Source organism: Centropristis striata, chromosome 15, assembly GCF_030273125.1.
Source record: "Centropristis striata isolate RG_2023a ecotype Rhode Island chromosome 15, C.striata_1.0, whole genome shotgun sequence".
In the NCBI taxonomy this organism is placed as follows: Eukaryota; Metazoa; Chordata; class Actinopteri; order Perciformes; family Serranidae; genus Centropristis; species Centropristis striata.
In genome coordinates this window covers 20755510-20767543 of record NC_081531.1, presented here as the reverse complement: position 1 = coordinate 20767543, position 12034 = coordinate 20755510, and positions in this window count along the sequence as shown.

The window sequence follows — 12034 nt, the reverse complement described above, 5'->3', positions numbered from 1 at the left end:
AATAACTAAGTGTTGCTCCAAAAAAGTCAAAACATTTCTTTTAATTTGATACCCGTGCTTGCATTAAGGTGTACACTTCATGTTTTTATACCCCCGGCACAGTGGAGGAGAAAGGAAAAAAAACACAGACTCTCCAACTCTTTTCATCTGCTCCCTTGTTAGTTATCGATCATTCATCAGTTACTTCAAGTGCTGTGATTTTTGCTTTTCCAGACTGAATGCAATGCCATTACCTAGTCACATTTTCACATCCCCAAGCCAAACAAACCAGACATTATTGATTAATGTGTTGCCTCTTTTTTCAGATCTGTTTAGGATTTCTGCTCTTTGTAGTGAGATGACAATGTAACCTGATTCTTTGTGTTTGCAACAGGCCGGCATAACTCAATAGGAGGGACCAGTGCCAGACACTTGACAGAAATGCTGTTAGCAGAAGGTTGGCAGAGGTCACTTTTAAATGAATAGCAAGGCGTTGCCAAAGAAGGTAAGAATCAATGGTGGAATGTAACAAAGTACATTTACTTAAGTACTGTACTTAAGTACAATTTTGAGGTACTTGTACTGGACTTGAGTGTTTCCACATAATATGTCACTTTATACTTCAACTTCAATACATTTTAGAGGCAAATATTGAACTTTTTACTCCACTACATTTAGTCGACAGCTTTAGTTACTTTTCAGGTGAAGATTTAACATGAACAAAAAACATGATCAATTTAAAGTGATTAGACATTAAATGAAACCGTAAAGTATATTAAGTAGTTCAAATGAAATGCATCAATAAAAATAGTCTAATAGTATGTTTGGAATATATAAAACAATGTGAGTGGGTTCATTCTACATAACAAGTAGGCCTACTTTTACTTTTGATACTTTAACTACATTTTGATGCAGAACTTCACAGTGTAGTATTAGTACTTTTACTTAAGTTAGGGATCTGAATTATTTCTCCCCCACCAGTAAGAATACATCAGTGTGTGTGTAGTGACTCTGTGCAGCTCAATATATTTCCTGCATGGTCCATTCGGCCCACCATTCAACATGCAAACCTCAGTCTGTACCACAAAAAGACTGCACACATCAAACAAAAGCGGCGATCAAAGACCGAATCTGCTCTGCCTTTCAGGGCTGCACAGTGAAGCACAGGGACCGATGTTATCATGTTAATTAATAATCATCACATCCTAAATTAAACCTGTTAGGTCCCTTTGTTAACACAATGAAACACTGGGCAAGATGAAAGAGGGTAACACATAGAAGAGGCAAATTGTTTTAATGTTCCACTGCTGGCACATGACCCTTACAGAGGCAGGTTACTTTTATAGTGTGCAGAATATTGATTACTTGCAGAAAAGCTTGTATCTTCATCAAACATTAGCTTAAGAAATAGGAATACTTTGGAAATAGTGTAGTTAGTTGAGCTATCACCACGATTTTCTTGCAGATTACAGTCAACATCTTTGTAATCGATGATATGCTATTCTCAGCTCCAGTAAGAGGGACGTTATCCCTTCTGACATCAAAATGAATACATCATTTACTTTGGTTCAGCTCTACCCTGAAAGAAATCAAATCTATTTTCTACCATGCAGCCTATCACACAGTCCCGCAGAGGATTTGTGTGTGCTGTAATGACGCCTCTATCAATAAGTTCTTTATTAAAAAACAGATTAAAATGTGCCAGGCAGAACCAGAAGCTGCCTCACTGTGGTTTTTCAGTTTTCCTGATTGAGCCTCTTCTGCTGCAACAAACCATGTAATCATCCATATTTTTGAGAGCACTCTCCTGTTAATTGAAAATCTCTGTTTGCTGGTTCACGCAGAAAACAGGCAACCCTTTTCTGCTTTGCGCAGACTAGAAACAAAGGCATCGTCTGCATCACTGGAATAAAAAAACTAACCAGTATCTCCCTCTGTATCATGATAATCAGCTTCAGACTTGAATTTCAGATCATTCTTTCTCAACCATGTTCTTTTCATTATTTAAAAAAAAAAATCAGGCTCATTATATAGCCTTTCTCATTACATTCCACATACCATCTGACTCCCGACAGGCCTCCACTCCATCAAGTATCAAGTCTCTTAAACGGTGACCCTGTGGACTATTTTAGATCATGATAAGCTTTCTCTGGATCGTTGTTTTCCACATTAACATTTCATCCATTACTTTGGAAACAAGCTCATTGTCATGATTGTTGTGGCCCTTGTTTCACCGGCCAGCTGACTGGGCAGGCGTCCAACCCTGCACACCCCAGCAGCTCATTCACCGTCCTCATGTGACCGGTATGCATTTCATTTGATGATGCATAAGAGAAAACGTTTAGATTGTTCCCTAACTGTAAATAAATTGCACATGGATTTTCCCCTTTCCCAGTGTATGCAGATCAATGGCTGTAATGTCCTTTTTTTATCCAAATTTTTTTATTTTTAACGTATTGCGTGGCAATGTTCCCTTACATGGAAGCCAGGTAGCCCATTGATATTTTATTGTATAAATCATTAATATTGCAAATACAAATTAAATATGTATATGCTGTAATATTACATATATTGCTTGTTCAGTCCACTAGAGGGTGCTGAGTTTAGCTCTTTTTGTATTTTTAACAGTAAATTACTTTTAAATCCCCAGCTGCTGAAGAGGCTACATAACTTTTTTTGTTCAAATTGCATTGTTCAAATTACCAGTAAAGTACATGTTTTCATTCAGTTGGACTATGTAGACAATAATGCAAATAGACTTTTGTCAGGTGCATGCAACATTTATGTCAGGTGTTGTTTAGTCTTTCTGCTTTAAAATCACATCTTGCTGCAAAAAAAAAATGACGGACAAGACATGAACAGACTGCAAACTTTATCTTATCAGATAAAAGAGATGTTGATATTAAATGGGGAAAAACAGGTAATACATCACAACATATGTTATCTCAATACTCAATAGTATAAATTGCAATAATATCATGATGTGAATTACCCCTTGTGTTGTCCTAGGGTTAGACAGCACGAGGGTTAACTCAAAAACAGGGTATACTTTCATGTAAACAAGGTTTATTGGCACTTAATTCCAAAACAAAGGTTAAAATTGGGTTGAGCTGCAAAGGTGTAACGCAGAATTGACTGACAATTTATATGCTTTAAATAACAGTCAAACCAGACATGATAATTTGGTACCCCACAGACACAAAAGGTGTATAGCATTCGGGAGGACATTACGAGGGTTTCTGGGTTTATGTGTTTCTGGCCATCTACAACTTAGTGAAATGTAAACAAAACGGGATCATCGGAAAATCTATTTTTAACAGGTGGATTACACAGTTGATCAAGTTTCAGTGTTGTTTAACTTTACGTGACTCCATGCATGTCTCCTGTGTTGACAGAGTGTCCCAGGGGTTTCTAGATATGGCAGTGTCGACATGTTGACCACCATCACATAAAGAGGCAGGAGACAAAGATAGGCAACACAATACAAGAGCTTAATCCAAAGTAACACAACTCTCAGTTGCACTGTGGTGGGATGGAGCCACTGTGAGCGCCAACATGCCATTAAGGATACGCCAGGATTCTTTTATCAACACCAATCAAGTGGCAGCAGTTTATCACTGGACCTGAGTCTTTGTTGTTGTGCCCATTTGGTAATGAAAGCTATTCGGGTACCTGCTGCTGCTGCTGCTGGTGCTGCTGGTGTTCAACATCTAAATTTAAATTCTCTGTGTGTGCCAAGGAGGTTTGGATAACAGCCCTTTTAATTCCAGGCAAGCAGATGCAGACCACATGCTTGATGCTGATGCCAAGCTATCAGGATAAAATAGATGAACCCTCTTGTAAACAACACTATCTGAGATGTGTGTTTGTCCGTGGAGGAAAAGATCATGATAAATGGGTTGTTTTGGTTAGTTGGGAGATGATAGTGTTGGACAGGTTGGGACAGAGACACATTGTGCACACAAAAAAAACCACTGTGTCTTATAACAATAGCTTATCAGGCATACCTAACATAACATCAGCAGTATGCTGTGATGTCATTTGACAGTTACCCTCTCCCTAACCTTGAGAAACTCCAAATTAGGAGAGAAAGTCTGAGAGACTGATTGCAAGAGACAGATACATGCATACATGCATGCAAGAAACACACAAAAAATATAGCAGATTTTGATTATTAAATATATAAATTTACTATGAATAAGAAACTTATGATCACTTTTAGGAAAGTATGTAGTTTCAGACATATAAATAACAAAAAATAATACTGAAAAAAACTTGAGATTAAATGTCTGAAAAAGCAATATGACACATACATATATACAACATACATATGGCATTATATTTTCTATACATTTTAAAATCAAATTTGTATTCTGTTTAGTGTCATAACTTAGTACTTTACCAACATTATTCCCTCATTTTTCTGTTGGAATAGTTGTTAATGATGTTTTTTACATGTCAGACTAAATATAGAGATACAGATATATAACCAAAAAAGATAAAGAGGGAGGGAACAACAGCCACTACCTCTCTCTCCTTCTCTTCCCACCAATTAGCATCCAGTATTGTGTCTCCAGGATAACTGAAACCATGACAACAGCAGGTTACTGTTCTCATTAAGGTTCCCATCTGATAACTGGGGCTCCATCTGGTGTCGGGAAAGAGAAAGGTCAGGCTGTTAGACTGCAGTCCCTTTGAGGAATAAACATTAATAAATATGACATACTTATTCGAGTATGCTTTGACATAGAAAATTGCACTTTACACAATCAATTACAATTAATTACAATTACATCAATACAATATGCAAATTTCACTTACTGAACATTTCATTTAAAACCCAGATAGTATGACAAAATAATCATAACTCAAAGTCAAATTACTAACTACTTTCCTCAGGGTCAAGAATGAATTTGTATGCACAGAGGCAGGCTACTTTGGGTTAAATTTGTAGCGGACATCAGATCTAAGGGCACTGTCTGAGAGTTACACCTCTGAAAGCACAAATTCTGTAATAAAAAAAGACACTGTCATCATATTTCAGCTGCTTTGTCTATTGTTCTATAAATGTGCATGATTTAAGCAATCAGAAGCTGTAATAAATGTTTTCAGTTTCTTTCAGCAAGGTGCTTCAAATATTTTCAATAATGACTTGTCCTGGGCCTTGTTTTGTTCATTTCAGTGCCATCTTGTACCCACTGGTTTCCTAGAACGATCTGTACTGTTTGAGAAGAAAAATTAAACCACCACATAACTTTGTGGTGAGTCAGATAAACAAACACTTCTCTTTTTCCATGATGAAAATAATAATCCAAGCCCAAAGTCTTGACCAAGACAAGATTTAAAAAGAAAAACTAAAGATTCAGAAGAGAGTCAGAAGGCAACAAAGGTGCAACATGCACACATTGTATTTGTAGTGAGACACCAGTAAACTCTGAGCTTGTTTCTGTGTGTTACATTAGATATTACTCTCCCTGTGACACCCTGTCGCCACCCAGACTGGGTACAAATCCTTTGTTTTCCTGCCTCACTGATTTATACTGTACAAACTTATTGCTGCCAAAAGCCCTGTTGTTGCATCAGTAATGAATAATGAACTGCAACTCATTGTAATCCACAGTATTTGCATTTGGTTCTGTACATTTTCAGCACTACATGTCCCCTAACTGTAAGGGCACTTCCAAACCAGGAATGCTATATTTTTTAAGTGTAGCGCTTTGCCACATTAAACACAGAACCACTACATCAGAATTTGTTTTACTGATCAGGGATTTAAATTAAGGACTGAAATAATGTCTTATTCACAAAATCTTAAAAAGCTCATTTTCCTTTGTTCTTTGGCAGATTTTTTTTTTTACTTATTATGGGCAAAAGACCTTGTATTTGTTTTCAATTTTCTTTTTACTTTTTTTGAAGTATAGGACTGAAGTAACACTTCAACACAGCTGGAGGCCATTTTCTTTGTGGTGATCAAACATCAAAAAATTGAATTTGAAAACCCTCACTGTAGAAATTTTCAGGATTTTGACATGTTTGACAGAAAATAACTCCCAAACAAAACGTGTCCACAGTGAGGTATGCAGATCAAATGGGAGATTTTGGAACGTGTTCCGCACTCTCCTCCACCGTCATCAAAACCCCAAATTAGGGAAAATCTTTTCAGAGAATGGTCTTCGTTCCTCCAGTGGAGTGCATAGACTTGAAGAATTTATGCCAAGGAGCACCAAAGCTGTTCTGCACTTCCAACACCTTACTAAAATACTTTTATAACCTTTCTTTAACCTGTACCAACTAACTTAAGACACTGGCAATGAGAAACTGTTTTATCTTATATCAGCTTGTGATCCACCCTTTCCTTGAGGCTGAGTGGATCCACTCATTTGGTGGTGGTTTCTTTGTTTATCTATTCCTGTGATCCTCTGTGGGACACAATGTTTTATACTAGAAGACTGCAATTAAAACATCCTGTTCAAAAAATGCATGATAAGGAGGCGACTCTGCAGCCACAGTGGGGGTTCTGAGGCAGCACCACACGGTGGTGCTTTGAGCAAAATGCAATGTCAGCATGCTAATACGCTTACAATGACAATTTTAACATGCTTCTGTTTTGCAGTTATAATGCATTGTAATATCTGTCAGTTAGCACCTGACACAAAGTACAGCTAAGGCTCATGGGACTTCTGTATTTTCCAATGAAATAGTTTGAATTGTTTTGTTTTTTAATTAATTGGGCTACACCACAATTTCCCCTTTTGGTCGAAGGTAGTTCCAGGGCCAGTTTGGAGTGTGCCTAATCTTGAACCATTTCCTCTCTTTTCAACTGCCAAAGAACCGGCTCTCGGACAGGAAAACTGGTTCCAAAGTGCTACCAACCCCTTGCTGTTCCTGAGCCAAGAGTCGCTTACGTCAGAGACTGATGGAGAGATTATAGTGACCAACAAGACCAACGAAAATGTGTATCATCCATTTGATTTGATTTGTTTAACTGCAATGTGATTGATACGGGCTAACGTTAGAAGGCTAACGTAACTTAGAACAAAGGCTTAGATCAACATCGTCAGTCAGTGTTAATAAGAATGTAATCACTGTCCATAGCATTCAAGACAAGCAGAACAAATTGTACCAATCGTGTTTGTATTCAAATGTTGGCTCGCAAAGCATCATCATTTTACAATATTTGTAAAGGGACAATGTAGTCCGCCATTTTTGTTATTATACTTGCAGAGAGCGGAGACATATACAGACATATACAGTGACATAATTACATGCCTCTTGAGGCTGTTGAGAGGCAAACAGGTTCTGAGAAAGTCCGCAAGTTGAACCAACTGCGAACCAGCACCTGCACGAGCCCAGCACTAGAACTAGGTTTGCATTAATCTTAAAGGGGTAACTGATAAATGGTAACGACAGGTGTTCCCCATAGGGTACAAGTTGTGAAACAGTGCTGTGGGAGACATGAATGTTTTTAGCTATTTTCGTGGCAACACATGTACTAGCTGATGACAGACACTGTCATCCATAAACAATATATTTATATACATAAGCGGGAAATGAAAGAAATTGCTGATTGAAAAACACCACTCTCCTGTAATGAACATTTCACTCACACCATCTTATGAAAAGATTAGGTCCAATTTTGTGCAGATCCAATGACGGCATCATTTTAATCAATTTAAACTTCATCACCGCCACTGAAAGCACCATTGCCCTTCACAGACCCTAAAATTTGACCGAGACACTCCAACGTACTGCAGGCTTGACCGACTGCTCAAACACCCAACCAGTCAGCTGTGTAATTTAATTACCACCATGGCCCATGCAGATGTAACGACACATCGTAGGGCTAATGAGACAATTAGCTTGTACCATCCTAAAGCCTCGCTCCTCATTAGCACTGATGGTCGCAGTACACCGTGATAGCTCCATCCTTGCCCCACCCTAACACTCAGACTGGAGTCTCCCAGCCACCGCCAGCAGGTTTCTGTGGAGACTAATGGGTCATTAGTAAGACTGATGAGTGAGGTAAAAAGGCCTGAGTGACCTCTCCATCCACAGAACAGGAGAGACGAGGAGGCAAAAATCTATTAAGGCTCAATAATGTTCAACCAACACACTTTGTAAATGCTCAGAGAAGCACTGATGGTTTTAGGCTGAAGACTGAACCTGTTCTCCTGCAGGGGAGACATAACAATTCACTGTATTATTGGCCTAACATGCAAAGGAAAACATTTGTTTGAAATCCTAGATCATTTTAGGTATCTGATTGGAGAAAAGCCTTATCATTACAGACATGGAAATGAATAGCTGACATATAATTCTGAAATATCAGCCAGATTTGGACATCTATGCTCATTTCAATGCACAAACAAACATGACACAATAGGTGAGCTTTGTATGTTATCTTCATTTTTCATTTTACACTTCAATTTTCAACTTCAACTTTCAACTTAATGGTTGGGTGTGTGTTGAAAATCAAATGATGTCACCAGCGCTAGAGGACAGCAGCTCAATCCAGGATATTTTGGCTTCACTTTTGTACAGTTGGGCGAGGTGGAGGATCCTCATCCATTCTTTATGCAGTCTATGAAGTCTATGATCCAAACCATGATCTTTTTTTCCTAAATCTAACCCAGCATGGTTTGTGTTCTTAACCTCAATAGTATTTTTGGTTCAGAAATCTAATAGAAATGAAAAGGAGAGGGCACCTTTCAAATGATATACAGTATGTGGGGAAAAAACTAGAGCATGTGAGCAACATGTTGACTGCAGTATACATAACATACACTGGTGTCATTAATAACAAGTATTTCCTGAAAATTCCACATAGTACCTTTAAAATCTTCCTCAGATGTGATCACATAGTGTTACATATACAGTAAGTTAGTACAAAATGAGAGCGAGGGAGAGATAAAGAGAAACATTCAGTATCTCAGAGAGAAAGTGCACCATTTCTCTGCCCTTTCTATTAAAAGCACCTGAGCTCAGCAGTGATACTCTATTCCTGCCTATTTTGGCTGGATCCAGGCCTTTGTCCAGCCTCTGAGAGACAGACAGACATGGGGTCACATTTATTACATGGAGAAGCCAAACAGAGAATAACAAATTAAACTACTGCTATTCCTAGAACAGTACGCTTTAAAACTGTTCCATAAATAATTAAAAACCTTAAGGGCTGTCACCTAGTCCTCATAAACCTTCCTGATTAAAATAATCTCACTATTTTCCATCTGATAAAATTCAGTTTTCTACTGGTAATAAAGTCCTTTAAATAAACCTGCTTCTTCGACAAAGAGCCTAGATAGCAGCACATCATGTAAATGTGTTTCAGATTATATAAAGAGCATGCTTTTCATTCCTGGCTCTTGGGGGAGACAGAAAAGACTAACGCCGCGGCCAGGCCCTTTTGTCTCTGTGTGACCTACATTCTCTCAATAGTGAAATGCTAACAGGGCAGTGGGTCTATTGATAGCTGCAATCTGGACTCGCTCGGGGAAATGGTCAAGAGAATGATTAAAGTAGATTAAATAGACTGTTATATCTACTGGAGATTTGAGTGGAATTTCACTGAAGCCTTGCAGTGGGACTGGAGCTTAAACTAACTCAGTGTGTGACTCACAGTATTGAGCTGAACCATGTGATTCTGTTCTTAGTCTTTTTCTCTAATAATTTCTGCCTTTTAAAAGTATGAAAAGAAGTTTATGTTATGTTTATGTTCATATAAATGGAAATTCAAAATTTAAGACAGAACACACTGGGCTGCAACCTTATTTATACAGTCTACAACTGCAACTAAAAAAACAATAAAAAGTGAAAATACTGCCCTAGAAGTTAATAGAAAAATATCCATTACAATTTCATAAAGTCAGAGGCAATGTTAAATTTGTTGACCAACCATCCAAAACCAAAAAATGTTGCGTTTGTTATCACATAAGGCAAATTCTCACAAATGACAGGCTGGAGTTGGGGAATGTTGTTTTGCCAATAGTTGCCAATTACTTTGTCTAACAACTAATTAACTGTCTAATCATTTCAGCTCCAGATCAAATGTAACTATGCATCCATCACTTTACATAATCAGTATAATCGGTGACCTGTACGTACTCTGACTCAACTACTCAATTCATGTTGTATGAAGGTGAATTTGAGCCACAAAGCAAGTGGGCAAGTTAAATTGCTAAAGTATTTGTTTGCATTCTGAATAATATTTTGAAAAAAGACGTTTCCATATTGGTGTGTATTGGAAACGTTTGCCGATACTGATATATATCTCTAAAAAAATATTCATATAAACACAGTAGCCCATGAAGTTGGAATAAAATATGTTTTACCTCTTCCCATGAAATGATTGTGACAATGTGATTTATTCTTGAAGGATGAAGTGTATATCTTCTCAAAACTTGATGAATCAATCCCTTCTAAAAAATATCACAATGAAAATGAAACCACAATTAACAGAGGATTGTGTCTGAAAACTAAATTCTCAGTCAGGCAAGTCAATCAAAATGCCTAGGCATAAAATAAAATAACAAGGACAAGTGTGTTTGAGTGGAAATTAAATAATAAAAAAATGGAAAGGAATCTTAAATATGAACAAAAGTAATTAAATAAAGCAGAACAAAAACAGGAAGCCAAATATTTTTCTTGGTTTTTCCCTGCCTGCAGGCATAATCACACCAACAGTGTTGTGTTTACACGGGGCCTGTTGTATTTATCATTTTGCCCTAATCACAGAGAATTGTGTGAGCATGGAAGCATGGAACAGTAAGTTTTATCTCAAGTCATTTTCATGGACCACTGCTGTACAAACACACACACACTCACAAAGGTCTGTGATCACACATGAACAGACTCGATGCACAAAAACATTTGAATCAAGAGGATTTGCTCCTTTATGTTTTATGTTTCATGATTTATAATAGTGTGAGAGAACTGCTGGGAGCATATTCTGAGTTCAAGAGAAAAATGTCATTGACATGTAATTATAATGATTTCCCATGGTTTTGAGCTGAATAAGTTTAAATTAAATAAAAATCTATATTTGCGGTAAACATCCACTCTCTCACAAATTAAGTTCTACATCATTCATCTCTGATGTTAAATGCAACAATAATTTTTCTATGCATTTTTTAAATCATTTACACGTCTTCATCTACGTTGTCAGTTATTGAGTTCCTACATTTCCCACAATGCCGTTTCGATGCCTCCAAAGAACTTGTTGCATTTAGCTGGATGTTGTATGTGTAGTGTTATGTCGTAAGTGAGAGATTTTTGAGCTGAGAAAAAGCAAAAGTTGCACCCCTACTCAAAAGACCACCTGTCTTATAGCTACACATCATGTTGCCTCTGATTTGATTTATTCTACTCTATGTGCCTGTTTTATCATTTAATCCTTTAGTGAGTCACTCTTGTTGATTTGTTCCTACTGTGTAGTTTGTATTTGTCATTTGTAAAGTCCAATCACATTTCGCAAAGGTTGCAGCATAACATCAACAAGTGAAGTCCCACAACTTGATTTGAAAGTCACTCTATATTTTTGCTGACTTGATGTTCATCACTTTACCGGCAGAAGCATTCAGGGAAGAGTGCATTAGCTCTAGATGGATTATGTAGATTTAAGGTAAGCCACTTACTGCTCAGTAGATTATTACACTTGTGCACATTCATTTTAATTTCCACCTTTCATCTTTCCAGAAGTCATCAGGTGATTGTATGAAGTGGATGACACGTTGCATCTTTGCACATCCAGAGATGGACGGCATGAGTGACACTCCACCGTCACTGCTTTAATCCCACCTCAACATGTGTGTGTGTGTGTGTGTGCACGTGTGTGTGTGCACGTGTGTAGATATATACCTTTATGTGTGATAAATCTAATGTACAGTAAATCACTGAGGTCTGCAAGTCATTTTATAATTATTTATGAAAATATCACAGGCTAGTGATATATTTTAATGGATAATTTAACTCAATATTGAGATATCACAGGCTCTCTATGTCACTATAGAATTCATCAATGCAATTTATAAATAAATATGGACATATAAAACGTCAAACA